The following is a 25724-nucleotide window of genomic DNA, read 5'->3' as shown; positions in this document are numbered from 1 at the left end:
AAGTTGGGATAGTAGAGGTTCAACTTCATATACACTTTTGATTCTGTAGGTGCAGTCTTTGGTGCACCTTAAATAAAGTACAGTTTATGCCCCCCCACCCCCTGTATTTGAGGCTTGACAGCCACAGTATAAGAGGATGTCATCACAGTACTCAGTTCTAATTTACTGCACAGTTTGTTTTGTAGGCTTTCAGAGATTTTGCAAGCTACCATGCCAAGAATCTACAAATAAAAATGTCAGCATTTTATTAGCAGTTTTAAATGAAATGTAATGTTAATTTCATGTGCATAATCTTCATTACTGGAATACATATATGGGTAATGTAATTTAGTCAATTAGGGCAATGCTTCACAATCTGTCAAGACCCACCATGAGAAAGATAAAGAATTAAACTGTTGAGGAAACATTTGAAACAGAAGGACCAAAGAGAAGACATTTGTAGTTGTCTTTTTAAAAACAAAGCAAAACAAAACATTCAGGCTCCAACAATGTCCGAGTCTGTGACTAAACAGTACATTTCATTAAAATGGCACATGCCCAAAGTATTCTTGGACCCTGTACACACAAGAATGATTAGCTTCACGTAAGAGCTAGCAACTTTGAAATTCAAGCTTTCAGACATCTCCCTCTGCTCACATCTTTTCCGGCTTGCATGTACATTCATTCTGCTTTTTTTAATTCCTTCCCATTTATTTCAGCCACAGTGTTATTTATTTCAGCATTTTCCGAAAGATAGAGAGTAGACAATGCGTAACTGCAGTTGGGCACGTTGTAACTCACTCATTTTTCTCTGTCCAACCAAGCAAACTATGCTAAGACATACGCTCCCGTCATGTACAGTAGGCTTCGTGTAACAGGAGCTGTGTTCCTTAGCTCACTCCTGCATATAGGGAGAATACAACCTGCTTCAGTGGCAAAAAGAAAAAAAGCAGGGGGAAACAGTGGGGGAAAGCTGGGGTAAGCAGGCTGAAGCCCTGTGTGTGGCCAAGGCAGCAGGAAGCAAGGAAGTGTGTGTGTGTGTGTGTGTGTGTGTGTGTGTGTGTGTGAGAGAGAGAGAGAGAGAGAGAGAGAGAGAGAGAGAGAGAGAGAGAGAATGAGCCCAACACCACAACAGTGGAACAGGCAGCTGGCCTAAGATGCTAATTCAGCGCTTTAACAAATCAATGCCACTTGAAAAGTACAATGCGAGCCCTCGCTGGGTAGATGTCAGGGGACTGAGAAAATGCATTCTCAAGTATTTCACATTAAGAGGGAATAATGTGTTAATTTATAACTCTTCACCCTATACACTTGGATTATCCATCTGTGTCAGCTATTTGACTTCGTAAATTTATCAAAAACACGTGCAAAGGGAGACATCTTCTGCTTAAGCATTGGGAAGTGAAGCTTAAGGGGGAACCGGCTGTCCTGTCGCGGGGGGGGGGGGAGGGTGGTTATAGAGGATTCTAAAAAAGAAGAACCTGCCAAATCAAGGGCTGTTCCCTGGCAGCGGCTGATTGTATTAGGTACCATCAGTCAAACATGGCATTGTGGGAGGGGGGAAATCTTGAATCAGCAACCAAAGGTGCCATCAACAACGTTCAGTGTAAGGGAACTTTGCAAAGTCCCTTAACAGAACTTAACTGAGGCAAAGCTTCTAATTCCTGGGCTCTAACTAAAATTGCTGGTCTGTACACCAAAAGAATGAACAGCGTTCTTGTTCTTATGATAGGGCCTGGAAAGCTAGAACCCCTGTGAAACCCTGAGAAAAATCCAAAAGGATGACATTAATCATATCTCGATAAACACGTAAAATTCTTACCAGGCCTTTTTAGGCCTTAGCTAGACCTAAGGTTTATCCCGCGATCGTCCTGGGGTTGTCCCTGCCTGCTCCCGAGATATCCTGTGTGTTATTTACATGAACAGGGATGACCCCGGGACGATTCCGGGATAAACCTTAGGTCTAGCTAAGGCCTTAGTGAACATTGAGTAGCTTCACTGTCGTTACTCATGTAATGTGGTTTCAAAACTGACACCATTGGATCTGGATATTTACTCTTAGAGAGAGGACAAAGTTGAAATCTTTCACATAAATGATATGGAATTAAATCAGGATAACCTTCTATAAATATGAGTCAACAATTTCATTCACAGTAAGATTCTTGAAATTATGAAGATATGCCATTATTTTTTAAAACAGCTCAGTTCATTCCATGCCCCTCACACCCCAATTACTTTAAAAAGTGGAAGAGGAAAGAGATAATATCAGTTTTAAAAAACAAACACCCTTAATTAATCTTATCAATCTAATTTATGTCTCTCCATCCCCACCCATCATGACTAGGAAATGGGACTAGCTTAACATATACGGGTTGCAATCTTCTACCAGCTTCCTATTCATTCTTTTCTGAAAATGTGATCTGGTATGGCAGAACTAGAGGATGAAACCTTTATTTAATCTATAAACTAGAAAAAAATTACAATACGTAATTTTCATATTCTGAATAGGAGGATTTTTAATACCAGCTCCTCTAATTACCAATTTAATGTGCTCAGCTGTTGCAATGTCTAACACTGAAATATATTTGTGAAGATTTAGCTTATATATTTCCATTAAAGAAGCAAGAGTAGATTCTCATTTTACTGAATGCTGAGATGATGATGATTAATGTAATACTTATTTGTTTAAGCAAAATTAAGAGGCGGTGCTGATGATTTTCTGCTCCAAAATACAGAACTCATAGTTCTTTAAAAATGAAATCAAAAGGTGTCAACAACTTGCTTAACACTCTCAGGTTTGCCAGCTCCACTTGACTGAATGTATAGGGTGTCGTGCAGCAAACGCCTAAGCCATTGTGGAGATATTATTGTGTGCACATCAATTATGCACTTGAAACAGAAACAGACACTCTCTTATTTTCACAACATTCATATGTAAATAATATGCTGATGAATGGAAATTAGATACTATAGATGATTTCTAAAGTATCCCCATCTAACAAAAAGTAGAAAACGTGGCCACACTTCAGGAAAACTGAAAGAGAACTCCTTTGCCAGTGCAGGCAGGTACTCCACAAAAGGTCAAGGCGGCAGTGGAGGGGTGGGGGAGACAATGACTTTTGACAAAGCAATACCCTGCTAATAAAAATGGGATGGGGGAAGTCTTTTGGGAAAGGCAGGGAACAGGATGGGGAGAAGGAAACATTCCCTATCTTTCTTTGGTTGTAATCTTAAGTGTACATACATAATCGGAAGAAAATTCAACCTAAAACTAAACTCATCCCATAATAAAAAAGATACTACTTTGCCATTTTTCCTGGAGGGTGGCACTAAGATTTCATATTTCCTGGATAGAGTTTACTAAAATTCTTACAAGGTGAGATCTTAATACACTTAAAGGTTATACGGTATACCATACTTAAGAGAGACCTGTAAGATACTGTAATACTTTGGGTTATTGTATTATTATTATTTTAAAAATGCCAAAACCACTGGTGCCATATTTGTACACTGCCTTTAGGAATATTGTAGTGGCCTCTTACACGAATTACTATTCCTGTCCACCTCCCTGCCTTCTCCCTAATGTAAGCTATCTATTCTTATCATTATAGTACAGTTAATCCCTCTTTCTCTCCTCCCCACACACAGCCCAGACTCACCTAAGGGGTTAAAAGACTAGAGTACATTTGTGACTTGTCAGTGACATATAATACCTGGGTCCTTCATGCAATCAACTTTTACTTGACATGTATTTGCTCATCACAGGACCCGCATCACTACTGGGAAAATGAAGAAAAACCTAAATTAACACTTGACATTCAATATGGTCAAGTCCTTAATTGGCTGGGCTTCCTGAGAAAGCAATTTTCTATTCCCCAAACTGTTCGTGTGTCATGTGTGGAGTGCAGGTCTTAGCCATCACTTCTGTCCCTCGCTCACTCTAATGAGAGCAGATGAATTAGTGCTACGTGACACGATTTTAGCAGGGCTCCTTACTTCCCTCCCCCCCCCACCCCCGCTCCAAGTCGTTTTTGCTGCCCAAGTGACAGCTGTGCAAAGAAGGGAAGGAAAAAGACTAAGAAATGCTAGTAGCAAACATTCATGTGGATGTTGAACATGTATGCAATCTAAATGCTTCGGTTTTGTCTTAAGGTTCCTTTCTTAGGATAGTTGTTTTATTATGGTGTTAGTAGGGGTGTGTGTGTGTGTGTGTGTGTATGTGATGGGGGTAGCCTTAGGGATCAATAGAATTAGCTCATTTCGACTGCTGTGAGGTCAAGTTAACTTCCAATCCCTTTCCTTGCTCTTGTGTTACATTACATTGCCCTAATTAAAGAGGAATTTGTTTCTATGAGAAAAATAAATCTAGTATTTGCAGAGCTGGCAAATATTTAAGAATACTTAGTATTTATATAGCGCTTTTAAGCATTAAAAGGTATTACAGTGTTAGCCTTATTTAAATAAGCATGCAATTTAGAAACAACAACAAATATATACACACATCTTCTATATACACACAGAGAAACACAACGCATATCTGTATCTATATCTATATATCACTAACACTGTGATAGTTAGGGCTTCGCTGGTTCTCTAGTTTACAGTGGCATTCAAATTGTTAAGAGTACTTTTTATGGCCTAGAGCCTTTAAACGTTGTACATATTTGTATCCCAGGGTACCTCCGATTACTGAAATAAAATAAACCTGGAAATGAGACGTTTGTACATTAACTCATCAAACCTGGAAACACAAACTGCCCTTCTCCAAATAATTGAGAGGTACCTCTATGTTATCCAGAAAACTGAAATTTAGTATACATGTAAGTATACACGGATTAGTAGAAAAATCAGAATACTGGCTATTTTTGCGCACACGCACACACACACACACACACACACAGATTAGTAGAAAAATGGGAAACTAGCTATTTTTGCATGAACATACACAGATTAGCAGAAAAACCGACAATTTTGCAGAAAGCAAGATTTTAAACAAACAGGTGGCATTAAATTTACCTCATAATAGAAGCCAGCATTCCAGCATGAAGCAAGCCAAAACCACACATGGGATGTAATGTTGTGATTTGGGAGTTCCATTGCCCTTTCAGTCTTAGACTTGCAGCTAGAGACACAGATTTATACAAACTTCGCCTGTGTGTGTGTGTGTGTGTGTGTGTGTGTGTGTGAGAGAGAGAGAGAGAGAGAGAGAGAGAGAGAGAGAGAGAGAGAGAGAATGCATGTGTGTGTATGTGTGTGTGTGCGAGAGAGGGGAGGAAGGCATAGAATATTTTTTCTTGCATGGACAAATACATACAATACAAAATTAATGTATCATGTCATTTTGCATAATATTACTCATAAAGCACAAAATCCGCCCCCTCCTCCTTATTTTAGTAAACTGGTAAACTAAAACTGTTCCCACCCACCCATAGAAGATGCCTAATGTGTGGACTGTCTGCATTTGTGTGAAATGGTGGGAGATTTTTTTTTAAAAAAAAACCCCCAAATTATTCTATCTATCTATCTATACATACACACACACACTGTGTACACATATACACTCACACACACAGATACCATTTCTTATTATTATTACCTTAATTTCCTCCTGTCCACTAGAGAGAGTGGGGGGAGGGAGGGAGAGAGAAAGTGAGAGTTTGTGCGTTGTGGAGTTATAGGACAAGCAACTTCTTTTTACCCACTTAATATTTTCCTAACATAGAATGCTCAAATGCCCTCTGACATCTCTAGCACCTCCTAGATCAGTTTTCCCCAACCTAGAGCCCTCCAAATTAGAGTACAGTTCCCATCAGCCACAGCCAACATGGACAATGGTTGGATATTATGGGAGCTGTAGTCCAAAACATCTTGAGGGCACCAGACTGGAAAAGCCTGTTGTAGACTATAAATTCTTTCTAAATACACAAATGGTTTTATGTAAAAAAAATAAATTCATCCAAAGTGTTTGAACAAGACTTACAAGGATCATATTAACAACACAAGAAAAGCTGCTTCTGTCTAAAACAACCACTGAGTAGCTGGACTCTCAGTCACTTGTGCCTACGGATCTAAGGCTGACCTTGTGAAGTTTCATTAAATGTTACATTAAATAGTTACATGGCCAAGAATGTAGAATGCATGGAAAAATTAAACTGAATGAAAACAGATGAGCCATTCAAGTTACACTTTCTGCCTTTCTGGGTACATATAAAAGTAGTTTCTTTTGTGGCTTTTGCTCTTTAGCAGAATTTATAATAGCACTGTGTACTTTTAAACATATCTATTTAATAGCAAAGACATTTTTCTATTTCCCAGCAGCAATAGAGAGATGCAGCGTGTGTGTGTGTGTGTGTGTGTGTGAAGTAGGTCTAAATAAGATCTCTCACATTTCCTGCCAGCTTAAAAGAAGGCATGAAGCCAGAGAGGATTGTAAAAATGCAAGTCATTTATGGTGCAAACCTATGCATGTTTAGACAGAAAAAAAGACTTTTCTCTCTCTCTGAACATCCATAGGATTGTGCCTTCCACGTCTTTAAACAAGATTACACAAAATAGGCACAAAACCACTGATCATCCTTGTATTGCGAACTGCGAAACGCATAAATACTTCTTCAGTGTAAGCAACAGCCCAAAGTCTTAACAGAGAAGGCTTGTGGGATGAAATTTAAGTCAAAATAGATATTGTGAAAATAACTTCTATCCACCCATTTAAGCTCCAGGTCCAAAAAGTATACACATCGAATCAACAGCTTTATGGAGAAATTTGATGTGGGGGTTGCTCAGCCACGTAGTTTGCATGACATTTTTTTTAGGAGAAAGTCCAGTGAGGCTGAAGGGTCAGTTTAGCCACTCAGAAAAGGAACCCTCTAAGAGTGCAGTCCTACAGAACAGGTAGAATGGCACAAGGCTTGTTAGCCTCTCCATCATCTGTATGTGCTGTTTTTACTAGACAGGCCTCCGAGCCCATCTAGCTGACCTGCAGGTGAAGATGCAAGCTCAGAGTTGTGTGGGTCCTGTAGATCCATGGCCTCTCCCCCCTCTCCCCCCACCCACCTGCTCACCCCCCAGCACACCTATTTCTTCGTCTCCCAAGGTTGTGACACCAACCTCAAAAGAGAAAGCTGTTGCAGAGCTTTCCACAGCAGCCAAGTAGGGTGGCATGAGCAGAGGGGATTTCTGCTCAGGTCTCTCTCTCTGAGGTCACACCACTGTCTATGGCCTGGAACAGGAAAACTTCAGCATCCTATAGGCCCCTCAAATTGTGATCCCCGGGGTTAGGACTAGAGTAAATTCCAGTGATTAGGATTTGAACAACCAAATGTTTAAACCAAACCTTTAAAAGAAATAGTCATAAGAAATGCTGCTATAATTTCATTTTATGCATTCTATTTTTATACCGCCCCATAGCCAAAGCTCTCTGGGCAGTTCACAAAAAAATATAAACCATTAAAAATACATAATACAAAGTGCAAAACCATTTATATAAAAACATGAACTGCCCAGAGAGCTTCAGCTATTGAGCAGTATAGAGATGCAATAAATAAATAAATAAATACAAACAGGCATCACACATCCAGACAGCACACATCTAAAAAAATAATTTAAAAAATCAACCAGACAATCATTATATGTTGCCAAATGCTAAGTTTTGGTTCGGAAAAGCTTATTGCTGGTGCCAGGAGGACTTGTCAGGGAGATCATTCCATAATTGGGAGGCTACCACGGAGAAGGCCCTCTCCCTTGTCCTACACAAATGATGTTCTCATCTATTGATGAGTATACATCCAAGGGAGACCAGCAGCAGCTTGCTTGGAATGTACATGTAAAATAAAAAATCTACATTTCTTAAAAGAATTCGAATAGCTCTTGTTTAGGACCAGATGACTCTATGTAGAACTTGCCTAATTGCTTCTCAGCCTCCTCATGCTTGAACCTATTGCTCTTTTTTCCATTGCCGGGGATAACTAGGGATGAGAACTTGGGATGACAGCAGTAATGGTTAAGTAGCACTGCTGGGAAGCTTCTTTTACAACTGCCTACAGTAAAACAGACCATTAAGAGTAGTCTTTTGATTAAAGGCAAGCAAGTAACAGCAAAGTGACATGTTTTAACTTGACATTTTGTTAAGGATGAGCACGCTTTTGGAGTTCATAAAAAAGTGAAGAGGGTTTTGTGGAACATTAAGGATATGCTGAGTGCCACTGTCATTCCATCCTGTGTGAAATGTGTCAGCCTGGAAGTATCCAACTCAAATGCCCCAAGGTTATTTAGAATGGAAAGCGAGATTTTTATTTATTTATTTTAAAAAATGCTTTTCACTTTTATTCAGCTGCATTAAGTTCTCTCAGAGGTTTGTAGAGCCTAAACGAAATGCTCATTCTGTTTCTTTTTAGAAGGCATTGTGAACATCAATGCCACCCACCCAGAGCTGCAATAGCTTACATTTCAGCATTTTCAGAGAAGATAAACACGGCAGACAAGGAAACGATAATGAAAAAAACAGCCTGGCACACGAAACGAGGGTGGCGAAAAACAACCACCCCACTGTAGATTTATCTAGTCAGGCAAAGACTACAAATGTTATTTTGCAAGAATTAATAGCATTTCAAACAGTACTTTTCCTGCGCTTCCTCCCAGCCCCTTGCCCAAATTCAAGATATTTTATCTAACTCCCAGGTGAAAGGTTTCAAAAAGTGGTAAGCTGCAGCTGTGTTGACATTTAACTTTCTTTTTTTAAGGCATACCAGCGTCATCCTGACACACTTTGCAGATGCTTCGTTACAAGCGGCACCAGTCACTTGATTTGAAATATCTGACTAGGCTGTAAAACAAATTGTTAATCTCTGGTTTCTTCTCTACATTATTCCTCCACCCACCCCAAGTTTTGGAAACAAACCAAAAGAAGCTATCTACATCCCAATGAGAACTTGACACTGCCCAGTTTCTACCATCCACCACTGATAATAGCAAACACATTGTCCCACTGTCTACCCAGGCCATGTACCTGCCATTTTAATCAGAGATCTTCTTCTTTGTTTCTACGAAGAAACAAAATCAATAACAGGATGGCCTTCAGTTTAAAACACAAACTAATTAATTACCTGTTGGGCTGAGATGTGTTGGCATTTGATTTGCCTGGAGAATTCAATTATGAATAGACCATTTCTACATTAAGACTCTTCTAATATAACATGTAAAATACAAACAACAACAACAAGCAAACAAATTCTGCATCAACTGAGAGCGGATTCTCAAAAAACATCTCCACCAAGGTAACTGCTGCTTATGTGGATTTTTAGCTGCTACTTGTGCTGTGCATGGCAGTGGTTGTGTGCAGAGACTGATGGGACATGCAGAACTGTGTATCAAATTTTACAGTTTTTTTCCAAAGGTCTTGTAGTTTTGCCCAAATGCTGTGAACCTATTGTCATTATACCAGACATAGTTTTGGCCCAAAATGATAGCTGTCAACTGCAGACGAAAGTTTTTATTTGGAAGGTTTTCACATTCAGTGCTCCGCTCCTCATCCCAAACTTATGCTCACAATGATTTCAATGCAAGTTGTGATGGAATGTGTTACTAATCTGTTTATAAAAATTTCATGGATTTTAGGAGGCTACTGATGGCACATTAAAAAGTTGTATCTAGGCTGTGTAAGTCTAGTAGTAGCAGTGAAGGTGTACAATCAGTCCACTGTGTCACCTGATTAATTTGCATCGATATTGATTGTGTGTACTATGTGACTGAATGTTACATCCTGTTGGTATAAATGTAAAATGCAATTTATTTATTTTTAAAAAATTAATGACAGACATAAAAAACAGCTCAGAATAACTGGTTGTTTTGACAGCAGGTAAAAAAGCAGTAACATTTTGGACTATTTGCAGTAGAATGAGAACAAAAGACAGTAATTAGGGATGTGTACATCAGATACGCTTACATTCAGTAGTGAGCCTTCTTTGTGTATGATATTCTCAAATAACAAACATTTTATTTATTTTTTTAAAAAGAGAGCAGTAATTGCCACATTTTACACGCAAAGGCTGCACTTCACACACTCATTCCCACTGATTTTCTCCATTGGAAGAAGTATTAATGTTACTGATGGGACATTAAAAAGTTGTAACTAGGCTGTGTAAGTCGAGTAGCAGCAGTACAGGTGATCACAGGATTTTTCAAAGAGAAGCAGTAACTGCCACATTGTACACAGATAGGCTTCGCTTCACACATACACAGGCCTACTTGATTTTCTTCATGATCAGTACTAATGTGTACTGGTAACACATAAACAAAGATGGCATTAATTTCTGAACTTCTTTTAACTGCTGCAATTGCAGGATTTACTGCAGTAGGTGTGGTATGGGTTGAGTGTAGGTTGTTGCTGAACCATGGGTTGCTCTGGAATCGTGGGTTGTTTTGAGATGTAAACCTGCACTACGGTTTAACTATGGGTTGTTAATCACAAACAACCCAGGAAGGGAACCCATGTTTTGTGGCTCATTGATGGTGCTATATAAATAAATAAATAAATAAATAAATAAATAAATAAATAATAAGCCATATTTAAACCACTGTGCAGGGTTCACACATAACAATAACCCACAATTCAAGAACAACCCACAATTCAAGAACAACCCACAATTCAATGACAATCCATACTCAACACGTACTCTGAGTTGTTGTTACATGTGAACCAGGTTACTGCCTCTTATGCGAGCAAAAACACATGCACATGATGGGAGGGGTGAAGCAGGGTTTGGAGGTCCGAACTAGGCCTTCCATGGGGGAAATTGCACTGACATGAGCAAACAAAAAAATACTAATCTCTAAGCAATATTTATGATTGAAACAAAAATAGGTTATATGTCTTCCCTGGTATCAATGACAAGTGAGTAGTATGTCAATAAAATTTGCCTGAGATTTTATCTGCACTGTGAATCCGTAAGTTCACAGCTGGAATTTGCATGGATTCTTATTTAACCAAACAGCTGTAGCTTCTGTTTAGCTACATTCCCACCTCATCAATAAAATGGTGCCACTGAAGAGAGCACAGGCATATATCAGATTCCAGCTGGCATCTGCCCGTACCACATTTCCACCTTCCCTAATGTAACATTTTATATGGTTTTCTTTCCAGTTTGTGAATTTATAAAATTGCATGTTAGAGAAGGTTAGGATTGAACTTCCATGTCTAAATGCAACTAAATGTTGCAGTAGGGAAGGGGTGGGAGGAATAACAGGACATATGGAAAGAATTTCAGATGTAGCTGAAGATTGCAGCGCTTAACATCTTCTCAATATCAATTTATGTATTTACCCATTTACATGAACATGCACTATACTGAAGGTACCATGAAACTGATCCGGAGATAATCACTTTCAAGACGAACTGCATACTACTAGTGACCCAAGGCAACAGGTGTGGGTGCTTATTCTTAATTTGCATTGCAAAATCAATGTTAGCACGTCTATGTATGACTCTCTTTTTTATTATGTATCTGGAAAGTGTTAATGCCCTTTATGGACTTGACAATTATATCTCCAGAACCAAATAGAGCAAGATATAGAAAATGAGTATTTTTAAATGCAGAAATGTATGTGTTTGTTTTATTCACTGATAACTAAAACGAAAAATTGAAGTTGTTCTTTCTAAATATACATTGGTTCCCTACGCTCATGCTCTCCGCTCCTCTGATGCCATGCTTCTCGCCTGCCCAAGGACCTCCACTTCCCTTACTCGGCTTCGTCCTTTTTCTTCTGCTGCCCCTTACGCCTGGAACGCTCTTCCAGAACACTTGAGAACTACAAACTCAATCACTGCTTTTAAAACTCAGCTAAAAACTTTTCTTTTCCCTATAGCCTTCAACTATTGAGATTGTTCTGACTCTATACTGTTAGCTTCACCCTACCCGGTGCCTGTTTACACTTCCCTGTGCCTGTTTGCATTCTCCTTTCCCTCTTTATTGTTTACTACAACTTATTAGATTGTAAGCCTATGCGGCAGGGTCTTGCTATTTACTGTGTTATCTGTACAGCACCATGTACATTGATGGTGCTATATAAATAAATAAATAAATAATAATAATAATAATAATAATAATAACTTACCAGCTAGTCATGATTATGTCTCTTTGAAAGCAATGGGACTTACATTAGTCAATATATCCAGTTTTCATTTATTTTCAAATATGATGTAAAATAATATTTACAACGACTTTACTTAATTATACAATTATTATAATTTGGATCAACAGTTTATATTTTTGTCAATTAACATTAATATCTCTTTGTTGTTGCAGTAGAGATTTTTTTTAAAAAAAATACATTCTTTCAAAAATGTATATAGTCTGTTGCCCTTCCTTTGTGTGAACATAACTTGATTTATTAATGTTATTCAAATTCCAAAGTTTTTCACCCATTCCTGGAACTTTGGCTAGCTTGCCTTGTAGGAAAAATGAAATACCTTTTTTCCCCAAAGGCCAAAGATCATTGTTTATTTGCATATATTCAGATTTAAAGTTTTCTTTAACCCAGAGGCGACCAATGAAACAAAAAGCCCATTGGCTCATTAAAGAAACATCTAAAGTGCAGCAGTAGTTGTTCCTCTTTTTGCAATGGTGGTTTCAATGGATCTTTCACATCAGTCAGTACTACTACAGGCCTTCCTCAGGCAAATGAACAGGTTAACACAGATTGAGTAACACATTGATTTAAGTGAACCAGCACTATTTTGCAATTAACAGTTAAGACCATTTGTTCATCAGCTCCTATCATTTGGGTATTTCATCTTGGAAGACTTGCATGTCCTAAACAGAGTTTGCAAACAACCTTGGCCAAGTGAAAAAGTTAATTTGTCTTTTGGTTAAAGTGCTGTTGCCTTTCATAAATGACACAAGAAAATTTCTATTCCTGAGTAGTTGCAACACACAACCTACAAAGTGCACCACACAATCTCTTTCATGTCAAAGAAGACGCTGGGACACAAAACTTGGCTTCACTGGTGCTTTTAAATTACAACACCACCCCACAAGATTACTTAAGGGCTTCGTGATCTTTACAGCACAGGATGTGGTATACCTTGGCTCCTTCCCATGCAGTGAAAGTAAAATCAAAAGCCCTTGGCCATGCCATTGTTACCAATGATTTTTAGGAGCAAACATGTTCGAATGAGGAAGAGCTACCAGTCCAGGCTTCATCCTAGTACAGGAAAAAGTCATGCCGCAGTGTTTCCCATTTCATATCACAAAAGTAATGTGAAAAGAGCCCCTTAGTACCATGCAAACTTCAGCTGCACCTATTGCTTTGCTCCAAATAGCATTACTTCTTCTACAGCACAATCCATGCTTGTCTACTGAGAAGAAAACCCCACTGAGTTAAATGAGACTTACTCCCAAGTAATTAGGCATAGCATTGGAAACGTAAGAGGAACATTCTTGCTGGAGAACTTTGTTTTTTCTTTTCCTTAGGCCAATTCTTCAGACTAATATGGTGACAATTTATGTGAATACAAGCCCTCAACCCATCCATCCCTTTTCACCATCTCAAGTATTGTTTTGCAACCATTTCTAGGAGTCTAACATGCATCCGACAAATTGGACTTTGGGAACTCTGCCCACAATAGGGGCAGTTGGATTTTGTCTTCTAGGGCACAATCCTATGCTTGTTTAGACAGAAAGAAGTCCTACAACTTCAAGTAGAATTGGCTAGGGAATGCTGGGAGAAGATACTTTTTTTTCTGCTAAACATACATCCTTAATATCTGGATCCTACACGTTTGCTGAGATGTAACTCAGACTGAGTCAGGTTTTACTCTCAGGTAAATGTGTGGGATTTCAGGTCCAGTCTGTGAACTTTACTGAAGCTGCAATTCTATACACATTTGCTTGGGTGAAACCTTCACCTCCAATGGAACATGCATAGGATTGCATTGCATTATGCTAATATTTTCAACTCCTTCCGCCAAGTAAAAGTGCTGTATAAAATTATTCTGCTGTGTATCTGAATGTATACTTTGAAAGGTTAGTATCTTTTTTAAACAAAAATCCTATGTATAATTGACACCCACCCCACACCCCTTCTTAGTTCTTCATGTTAGTACCTCACATATAGTTAGATCTCTTCTACTTGTATTGTTGTGTTCAGAATGACTGAATTTGTAAAATACTTCCACAGCATCAAGAACACGGCATATAACAGAGGAAACATTCCACAATAAAGCACAAGATATGTGTCTGAAGCTCTTTTTAACAGGAACACAACTCACTAAGGATGTCTACAAAAGCCCCACTGAAATCAATTGTTGCCTGTGTGTGCAAAGTACAAAAACATGGGTGTGCCCTTGCCCAACTCTCTTTTCAATGGGGTTTGCGCAGGTGACATTTGCGTGGTGCATTGTAACTTGGGTAAGGGTCAGCCATCCAACTTATGTGCACGCAATGGATTAGTAATAGTAGGCTGGCATGTTGATATTATAGTCTAATTCCAACAGAAAGAATACATAAACATTTTGCGTTTTATCGCTTCCTATGTGAAGATTGCTCAGCCACACACTTTCTGGACCAAATGCAAACCATTAATGAGCAGCTGGAAGATCAGATGGGTTTATTAAAAACAGAGAGTATTCTTAAAGAAAGGGGTGTAATGTTTGAAAATCTCACCATTAGTATTAAACCAGAACAGGAGACGGGAGAAATTTTGCCAATACACAATTCTCAGACGTCAGCGCTCCTGTCTGGATTTTTGTCATACAAACTGAGTATGGGATTTTTTATGACTCAATTAAAACAAGCATGGAGCAGATCTTTTATACAGAAGAGCAAAACAAAATTTGTGACAAATCTGAATAAAGATATAATTTTGGATTCAAGATTTTCTCTCCCCTCCCCCCACCCTTACACTATTTCTAAGCATCACTTCAGGTGAATAGAATATTGTCTTGTACGTTTTGTATTTGGAGTGGTGACTGCAACCCTTTACAAGCTTTTTTGGATGTAAGCGCTACTGATCTCAATGGGCCTTACTGATCAACTGTGAGTGATTTCAGGCTTAAAGCATAACGGGAAACCTAAATAAAGAGACCAGGGGATTTCAACTGGATAGACTTAAGTGTGTGCTTAAGAGCTTATCTAGATGTTAGGAGACGCAGAACGGCTGCCACTCAGTGTCTCTTTTCACCCTCTTCCTTATAACATCTAGGTAAACATTACACATGTTGTGACACCACATTGTTCTTTGGCCTGCCCCTGCCTTACATAACTGACGGCCACTGTGGTAATGCAGAGCATGATGATATATATCATCACACATTGATGTTTTGAGGAAGAGGGGGCAAAGAGACACAGAAGGTCAGCAGCTTCACATCTCTTTTCCCATCTAGCTGAGCCTGAATTTTCCCGCAGAAAGCAAGTAACAATATTTAACTCCAGCTTGGTGCCACCTAAATTCAGTCTATGAGTAAAGTATGGACTACGTTGAAGCAAACAGGAGATTATCCTACAACAGAATCAGGATTGCACCCTTGATGCCTAAGTCCCTTTATGTTTCAGAATGTGTATGATTCAACGCTGTTTCAGTTTCGTGTATCCAAACAGCAGAAAATGCCATCCGATGTACATGTCTTCATGCAGAAAGTGCTATGCAGATCTCTCTAGATGTAAAATGCAGGACTTCAGTGCTGAAGGTATATTTTTTTTACCTTGCTTCCCGTCGGCCCCGCCACCAACAATAGCTTGGTGATTTCTAATTTAAAAAGGGGGGAAATCCTAATATAGATAAAGCAACACATAACCTGACAGCATACCAGTTAAATCCTGACAGGGTCAATAAAATGAGGGTTTGCAGGAGTCCCAGATGAGGAATGCCTTCATGAATGCCTCCATTGTGTAAAATCTCTCCGTATATCCTGCCTGCAAAATGACAGTCATATGCCACCAGCTGCAGGAGACATGCTGGCAATGTCAAGGGCTGTAGGGTATTCAGGCAGGGTGGAAGTATCAATAGGATTTTCCCTTTCCATGTCAGATTATCACAAAACCAACCGCCTTCATGCACTGGCAAATATTTAGATCCAGATTTTAAGAATAGAATTACAATGTTCCTTTGAACACAAAAATAATATAATTAAATCCATGCTAATTAAGCATCTCAGTTTAATATTAGTTTTGTTATTGTATAAAACCAGCTGGAAGTAATTATTATTTTTCCACGTGTAGATTTCATTAGTGTGTGATATTTCCCTCCCTCCAGATAGCTAGTTCAGATGTTCTTGGAAAATGTAAGTCTTAGATCAATTGTCTCAAGAACAAATAGCCACTAAAAGCTATCTTAATGAAGTTGACAAACTTGCAGTGTTTCTTAAAAAGCAGGGGAAAGCTTTTTAAGTCCAAGATCCAAATCTAGTTTAAATAAAGAAAATAAGATCATTTTTAGGGCTTCAAATCTAAGCATGCTTCCTAAGATGAAACTCTAAAAGAAACACAGTGGGACTTGCTTCTGTGTAAATATGCATAAGATTGGCCTGTAAGTCTCATTGATTTCAATAGGAGAGTGCAAACCACGTGCTTAAGTCTCACACTGAAATGAATCAATGTGAAATTCAACGTACTGAATATCAATACAATACATCCCTTTCTAATTCAAAGACTTTTAACATTTTTTATTATTTCACCGCTGCTTCCAAGATTGAAGTTTGTTTGTTTTTTAACTCATGAGTAAATACATATAGCATTGAGGCATTCAAATTCAATCACACAGCCATGCTACAATAAAGAACGTCCAACTTAACATGACCTTTATTAACAATTCTGTGCATAGAAAACAGAATTCATTCTTCGTCTTTTCTACAGCAGAAGGTTCCCCCCCCCCCTTTGTACTTTACTTTATAAACAACGAAAGTTTAAATGTTCAGTCTAAAATGCTTGCTGGCCAAAACAGATCACAAAGAAAACAGCTATGTTGCATACTATACCATGTTCTTCCTTACATACCATGAAGATTGGATTGAGCAGCCTTTCAGCACTCTACCATGATAAGCCAAGGCATCTGGTCACACATTTTTACCTTGTCTTCCCTAACAGGCATATGCCCAAGCCAAAATACTGGACTTTCTGTCTAAGCATGTGCATCTCTACAAAAAAAAAGCAAGAGAAAGGTAGTTTTTCAGTGGTGAATACCCAAACGGTGAATACCCAAACGGTCATTTCATCCACAACCTCAAATGTTCTTGACATTTACCGGATTGGAAAAACTGAAACAAAATCAGGAATTCCATGATACCTGCCTGGCTTCAGGGAATAATGAAACATATATGAAGCCCAATGCTAACCTGTTTAAAGCATGAAAATGGACCACAAAGTTACAACAGCAAACATTTCAAAGTTTCAAGTGGCCCTCTAAGAATCATGTACAGTTATGATTGAGGGAGAAAAAAATTCATGACTTGTAATACAACCTTGCGTATCCAGTAAACAAGGTGTATAGTTATTTACTGGGTACGCGAGGCTGAACCAACCCTTAAAAAGAAAAATCTGAAGGAACGTATAATTTTCTGGAGGCTTAAAACAGAACACTGTAACAAAACATTGACAAAAAGAATAATGATTTTACGGACCAAGGGTACTTTTCTTTGCTTTCTTCAGGGCTCAACCTCTTGTTTCATGTGCAGTATGCATGGAACATGAGGGCAACTGAATTCTCAAAAAAACAGCTCTATGCCACAGGTCGCAGTATTTGTGATACTTTTATTGAAAAGATACACTCCAAGATGGAGTATCCATTATTATCAGTTTTTTAATATATAATACAAAAGAAACACTTTCCTCTTCTCTTTAAACCTCTTTGCCTAGAAAGTACATTTTATTTCTTTTCCACCTTTTATACAACATCAACAATGTTTACTTGCAACACAAAAAGCACCAGAGAAGAAAGAAATGTACTTTTTCATGCCATGTGGGAAAACAGCAAGTGTGCTTAAATTCCATTGATTTCCATTAGAATTTCAGCCTGATTCTATGCAAGTTTATGCAGATGTAAGCCCCAATGAGTTCAATGAGACTTACTGACAAGTGAACAGCATTATGCTGGTTCATATTCAGTTGGATTGCATTACACTGTGTCCCATTGAAATAAATTTAAAGAGGTTTAAGGTTGGTATACATGTGTATATGCACACACCAGTGAGCAACATATTTAAAGAGTTCAATTTTATTTTTAAATGGTAATTGACCAAAATCAATGTCATACAAGTCACTCTTTTTAGCTTACAAAAATAATTGCTGTATTGTGTAAAAAGCTGCTATATTCTCTAAAACTATCATGTACAGATGAAGTTCAGAAGTATATATAATTCACGTAAATGAAGGGAATACAGTCCTCTGATAACATTCTTGCTTACTATAGGCAACCCAACCCAACACACCCCAAAATGTTCACCAATTCAGATCGGGCACACACCAGGATATATTGATTATGCAAATTAAACATGATATATACCAAATTAACCATTTCTTGGGTACATCTTAAGAACACTAAAAACAGGTACACATCATCAATGAAGAATGAAAAAAAGAAAGAAAATGTTAGACATCCACACAATTTTTACTAGATACAGACAACACAGAATTTTGAGGTATTACTTTTATATAGGTAAGACATACTAGATTACGTTTATCTTCTCATGAGCATAAAAGTTTTTGTATTTAAATTTAAATAACTGTACCTGTTTAATATGTTATTTATTTCCCTCACTGTAAGCATTTTACTCATTTTACCAACATGGCTCATATGATGGAATACAAAATCTGATATATGTATGCCAATTCTTATTCAAAATTGTGGTGCCCTACAAGCAGTAGTGGATGTCCCATTTCTCACACCACAAGTACGAATAGAAGGTGTAGAAACAGCAACTTTTCAATATGATCTACACTACACTGAGAGAAACAGGGTTTTCCCACAATTAATTAAAGAAATTCTGAATATCAGTTCCCTCTAAAAACGGGCCTTCTTTTGAAATATCCTCTATTGGAATGAACTTTAGTTTTCAAATTGTAATTTTTCCCCATCCACAGGTTCTGCCCTTCATATGATCATAGAAAAACATAACAAACTAGCAGATCACTTTCCACCGAGGAGCTTCAGAAGTACCCTATAGTGCCCTTTTTTTTGTCTTTACACTAACTTGCAGGACAAGTAAAAATAGTTAACGTACATTAAGCATTCTGGAATAATTACCTTGTAAATTACAGGTTATCACTTTGCCATTAAAGTTCGAATGAAATGGTTAAAACTGTTCTGATTTTATATGTTCATTCCTTCTGCTTGCTTCCCCCCTCCCCGATAAGCTTCTTCTTCTTTTTTAACCCTCCTGGGCATATTTGAGTTCTGGAAATCTAACCTGTGAAGATCTACTGGTCTACATGAATGAAAATTAGGAAGTCTCACCACAGACACTGAATATTACTAGCAAAAGCGAGAAATTCAATAAGGGTTTTTTGTTTCTAACCTATGACGCCAGCTCTATATCAGTAAACAGGGTGTTCTTTTGCAATCTCTTTACAGAGTCACAATGACCTAGTGAATTTGAATTCTTTCACTATCAGCACAATCCCTGCAATCGTGCCTCAGCTGTGACCAACTCACTTTTGCCCCAACATCTCAGAGATGCTTTACTCAGCATCTAATTAGTTAGGGTTAAAAGTCAAGGCAAACCATCCTTGAAGCAGGAAACATTATTGCTGTTACATCTCAGAATGTGGCTGTGAATTAACGGTGTTAATCCAATGACACACAGAGGCACATAAAATCAAGCATTTTAAACCTAGCAACTACAATTGCATTACACCACCACACCGATTTCCTTTTTCACCATTCAAAATATCTGTTACGTCATCAAAGTAGATGTCCGTGTGCCTTTATATACTGCCAATGTGAGAAGGGGCTTCAAATCAGATTGGAAAGATATCGCACACTATAATTTGAGGGGAATAAAACATATTTGCCTTACACATACATAAAACAATGTCCTCCTGTGCACACACTCACCATCCAAAACACAATACTGAGAAATATGAAAGGAGTGTGTGTATGATTTATATATATATATATATATATATATATATATATATATATATCATATGGCAGGTAGGGCTACATACAACTGATTATACATAAATATACATTGTATACTTATACAGACAACCTTTTAAACTTTTTTCTAGTCCATTGCAAGAAAGTCTCAGTGAAATCAGTAAGCTTTACTTTGGAGTAATATTACTTCAGTATATATACACCCAGATACAAAAAGGTATGGATGTATAACTACATGCTATATTTTTATAGATACATAGATACATGTATGCAAGAGAGATACGGAACATCACGGAGATGTGATGTTACATCTAAATACATTTTCAACATAATCCTATGCATGTCAACTCAAGAATAACTCTGACTGAGTTCACTGGGACTTACTCCCAGGTAACTGTGCAAAGGATTGCAGCCTTAGAGTGCGTGGGGGGGGAGTGCCCATGGTTGTGTGTGTATAGTAGAAAACGCTTCTTTAACAACTTATTGCGTATAAGTCTTAATTAAATCAATGGGACTTACTTGCAAGTGATTTATTAGAAAATGGGTCTTTCTGAGGCACACATGCAAACACACACATATGTATGGCTGTAAATCTACATATACAAATTCCTATGCAAAAACAACAACAGCAAGGGGAAATTCTGGGAAATTATTTTAAAACAAGAAAAGAAGTAATAGTTAGCACTTTTAGGGGGGTGTACTTCATGGTTGTTATTTTTAATAAATTCACTAGCTTTGCCACTGCCAAAATTTATGTTACTAAGTACATAAATACGTTCAGATAATAATACACCATGTGGCATAAAATGCCTTTTCTACCCAAGACCAAGTGGGGAAAAGTCTTGCTAAACTACTTATGATAACTTTTGATCAGCAGCAAACATTTAAAGCAATCATGCAATTTTAATGACTAAACTATATGTCACATATATGTTAAAATCTGATGTTATGAAACCTTACTACAGATACTTTTGAACAGAAGTAACGAGCATGGAAAGATGACCTTCAACACTGCATAATAAAAGCAAAAACAAAATATCTAAATGATCCAATTGCTAATGATTGGCAGTAAAAAGGGCACCGCACACATTTTTGCTATGAGCTTCTTTTCTTAAGATGTATTTACAAAAGGGCTTTTTACAGTATACCTGTGTATCAAATGTGTTTTCATTTACTGCCATGTATTACATTAAAGGGTAAAATACCATTACGTTATAAAGAAATTAAAGGGTAAAATACTGTTACGTTATAAAGAAATATTGAACCAGTTTTTTACTCTCAATGAATATCTGCAGTCAGATGTAGCCACATTTCTGATTTTAACTACCAATTTAATAAATGATGTATACATCTTTTTCACTAAGGGGCAATCAAACAGCAGAACACTAGCACAATTAAAATGATATGCTTTACACTTGATTTTTAATCTAACTATTTCTACAAGACTTTAGATGTGCATATTTTGCATATTTCCAGTCTAAAAACCTTCTCCTGGAGTAGGTAGAATTTTATTTGAGCAATATAAGGAAGCATTTTATAACACACACACACACACACACACACACCTTAATACACTGCCACCACCCTCATTCTCTATGATGGACATATGCATCCATATTAAAGCAGGTCTAACTGATTTGATTTTTAGATTCCTCAGCTTACCCCTCACCTACCTAGGAAATGATTTCTCTAGTGATAACTAAAGACAATGTGTTAATGAGAGAATCTAATGCACAATAGGAAAATTGTCACTACTAATAATATTTGCAGGAAGTTAAATCAGGCAACTGTATGAGAATGTCAGACAGTTGTCCTTTAATGAGATACAGTTATACAATGAAATTATGTTGTTAATTTTGTTATATCACTGGATGAATTTTAAATTACTGTATAATAGTTCACAGATGCATGTGTAATCATGATCTTACCCTTTTAACTGTCTGAAGAGATACTTTCAAGAGAGATCTCTCCTTTGCATTTGTAGCATGAAAGACAAGGCAAGCTTTTGCTCATTTCTGGCATTTTGTGTCATTGTGGGTTATTGCTATTTTGCTGTTATGGTCTCATTGCTTAAAAGTATTTTAGAACATCACAGCCCTTAAGGTAAACTGGAAGAAGAAAAGTGACATTTCTTATTCTGACAAATGCACAAAACATCTATGAAAGCAGAAAAATCAGAGAAGCCTTCTATTTTTATTTAATCAATCAAAAAGGACTTCTTTTCTAGTTTTAAACAATTCATTGTAAAATGGAGTGGAATTCTCTCTCTCTCTCTCTCTCTCTCTGTGGGTGTGTGTGGGTGTGTACACACAACCTGGACTGAACCCTAGTGTCTACCAGATGAGTAGGGAACAGAAGCCAAAGGTTTCTGGTCATTTTCGACCTGCCGCTGATCAAAGTGACCCAAACAAGAACTCTCCTTAAAAAGTTGAGATTTATGTTCTCTGAGGTTATCAGCAATTATTTTTGTATACAGAACAGGAATTACTCCTTTTCAAAGGATCACAAACATAGTGTTTGCTTTTTAAAACAACAACAACAACAACAACAACAACAACAACAAAAAAACACATACAATTGGAACTAATATAAGGTTAAATGGCCATATTTAAAACTTTTTTTAAAAAAGGAAACTGGGCATCTCGGTTGTTACTCTTCTTCTCTAAACCTAAACCCTCCGTTGTATGCCATGCGTAATTGTTTTATAACAAGGGTGATTTAGAAGTATACATTGCATTGGAATTCACAACAAGTAAAATTACTTGGTGACACATAAAAACATGCCTACATCATCGGTGGTATTTATACAATGAATTTTCTCCTCTGAAAAGTCCTAACATAGTATAAACTATACAACTCTCTGTGCAGCTATTGTCTTTCCATTACTTTATCATGAATCCACCTAAAATTAAAATTACTGTTTAACTCCAAGCTAAGCAAATATTTTATTGCATAGGCATAAAAATACTTTACTACATGTAGTACAAGTATATTTTGTACCTACTACTACTTTTGATCAAAAAGTAAAAGTTACCTTCAAGCAGAAGAAGAAGAAGAAGAAGAAGAAGAAGAAGAAGAAGAAGAAGAAGAAGAAGAAGAAGAAAAAGAAATATTTGCATTTTCACAAGCCCTAAAACCATCATTTTAATAGGTAGGTACAGAGGGGGGGGGGGGAGTGAACATCACTTACACTCATAGCACTTTTAAAAGGGGAAGAAAAATCTTATCTTGTAGCTGTCAGGCATATTTTCAGATGCCCTAGCAAACTGTTATGTACAAGAAAACATACCTTAGAAGAGAATTAGAAAATAAAAAAAAGTTAAAACTGTTTCCCTTTTCAAATGGAAATAACTTACCCTTTTAAATGAAAAGAAGGGGGAAAGAAATAAAAAACCCTAAGTGTATCCAGGCAAAATGTTTTAAGCAGACAGCAACATTCTAATCACCATGGGCATGAAGGCAAAGCACACACTTTCAAAATAAATATGTTCATCATTACCACCTTTACAACGCTACTGTGTCTGTGTGTGTATTCCAGTGGAGTGATCCACACTGATACAGCATCTGCCATGCATTTAGCCATACACTACACGTATTATTATTCTTTTCCCAACACAGACTCAGAAAATAAACATGACCATATGTGTCCAGTAATGAAACGGGGGACGGGGGGGGGGGGGAGAGATCCACATGCAATAGCAAAACTAACAACAATAGAAAAGTAACAACTGAGTTGTGAATAAGCTTGCATTTATCCAACATCTATTTTCGTCAAATTATTTGTATTGGATCTGTCTGCCGCTTAAGTTTCATCCTCCCTACCTGATATTATCCGCTTTTCTAGTATTCCCCAAAACTATGAATGTCTAACTCTGGAAAAGTCGAACACTCAAACGGGCAATCTAACACTATTTATGTGGTTCAACAGTGATTTATCAATTGATCATTATCTGTCTCTGGTTGAGTTAACTCCTTTATTGCCAAAGCAGGAAAAAGCCTTTATTCCAAGTATTTAAACTTGAATCTGTAGAGTTTTCTTTTTTAAAAAAAAAATAGTGACAGGTAAATTCATCCTTCTCCTAGAAAATGAATGTAAAATCACCTAAATGCAAGAAATACCAGACAGAGACAGTCCAACAGAATGAAAAATCAAGCATATATTAGTGTCTAGCACAGAGCATCTGAAATACTCTTTCTAGTAGCCTCTGATCTTTTTACTTTTAAGAATAAGGAATCATGTATAAAGAGTTGCTTGGGGGGGGGGGCTATGTTGATTATATTTCTGTACAGTAAGCTGATATCAGTTGTAATCAGGGTCCCTCTACAGGATAGATCTAAATATACCTTATTTGAATGCAAGCATCCTATGGAGACAACCATGCTATTTAAACTCGGTTCTGAACACAACTGTTGTACATTGTAATAGTTCATTAGGGATTGTTGTTTGGTTCATTTTTTTCGTAAGGATTATCAGCACATGCTCTGTCCTTTACATTACTAAGAGCAAGTTATAGGTCTCCTGCTATAACTGTGGTATAAATGACAGCACTTTTACGTCAATGGAATTCATTCATTAAAAAAAAAAAAAAAAAGCACTGAAAAGAAAAGGGCTCCCTGAGCAATGTAACACACGTCACAACTTTTGGTTGCTTCAGCTTTTTAGTGTAGGTAATGTGAACCAACTTTTCTAAAAGGCAAATCCTTTTTTCAACCGTGATAACCCTAGCCTGTGCATTTTTTTGTCTCTTGTTTTAAACTTCCCTCCCCTCCTTGAGTCCAGTCCAAGTTGAAAGTTTCTTTCCACCCTCTCCTTGCAACTCGTGTGTGTGTGTGTGTGTGTGTGTGTGTGTGTTTCATGCAGAAGAGCCAAACGGTTGTGAAAGAGTAGCCACAGCATGCTGGGTGCGTATCACCAAGTGCGTGGTACAGAATCACCGGCAGCCCCTGTGATTAATTATCAGTTATTACTGGCCTTGCAGTAACATTTTAGCTTTCCCGTCAGAACGGCCATACCAGGCTGCCTTAAACGCGGCCCCCGGTGAAGGAACTGCTCTGGGGAGGTCGCCAAGACACGGCTCCACAGAAACAGTATGTGTGTGTGAGTATGAGAAAAAGGAGGGAGAGAGAGAGAGAGAGAGAGAGAGAGAGAGAGAGAGAGAGAGAGAGAGAGAGAGAGACCAGCAACTGAAACTGTCTCATCTAACGACCCTCAGCTCTGTGCTGGCAGCAATTCCAGCCCAACTGCTCTCTCTCGCTCTCTCCCTCCTTAGGTCCTGCGGAACGCTGCTTTCTGCCACCTGAACTCAATTATGCTTCTCAGAGGGGGCCCCCTAAGTTTAGTATCAGTTTTGATATGGGGGCTTACATATTCAGGAGGTGGAAAGCAAGGACTTTTTGCTGGGATGGTAAGATACTTTTTATTTAAAAAGAGAGGGGGAAGAGAAAGAGAGGGAGGGGGAGGGAAAAAAACAACAAAGGAAAACAAAGGCAACAAATTTTACCATGAGTAAATGATCTGGTTGGAAAACTTTAAAGAAAAGGGAGGTTTTATTTAAGAGCAATAACAAGTTTTCTTATTCTCTTCTTCTTCTTCTTATCCTCTCTCTCTTTTTTAAGGAACCCTTGGGGATGGAGTGAAGTAAGCATGAACATTCCAATAA

The 25724-nt window shown here is 37.7% G+C and overlaps 1 protein-coding gene across 1 annotated transcript in view; it reads right to left on the bottom strand.

The window, feature by feature from the left end:
- Window positions 1-25724, bottom strand: part of BNC2 (basonuclin zinc finger protein 2) — a 314330-nt gene that overhangs the window by 287424 nt on the left and 1182 nt on the right. The gene's annotated exons all lie outside the window — the stretch shown is intronic.

Source organism: Elgaria multicarinata, chromosome 6 (genome assembly GCF_023053635.1).
Source record: "Elgaria multicarinata webbii isolate HBS135686 ecotype San Diego chromosome 6, rElgMul1.1.pri, whole genome shotgun sequence".
Classification (NCBI taxonomy): domain Eukaryota; kingdom Metazoa; phylum Chordata; class Lepidosauria; order Squamata; family Anguidae; genus Elgaria; species Elgaria multicarinata.
Note: the sequence above shows the minus strand (reverse complement) of the source record. Positions and strands in the feature narration are given on the sequence as shown.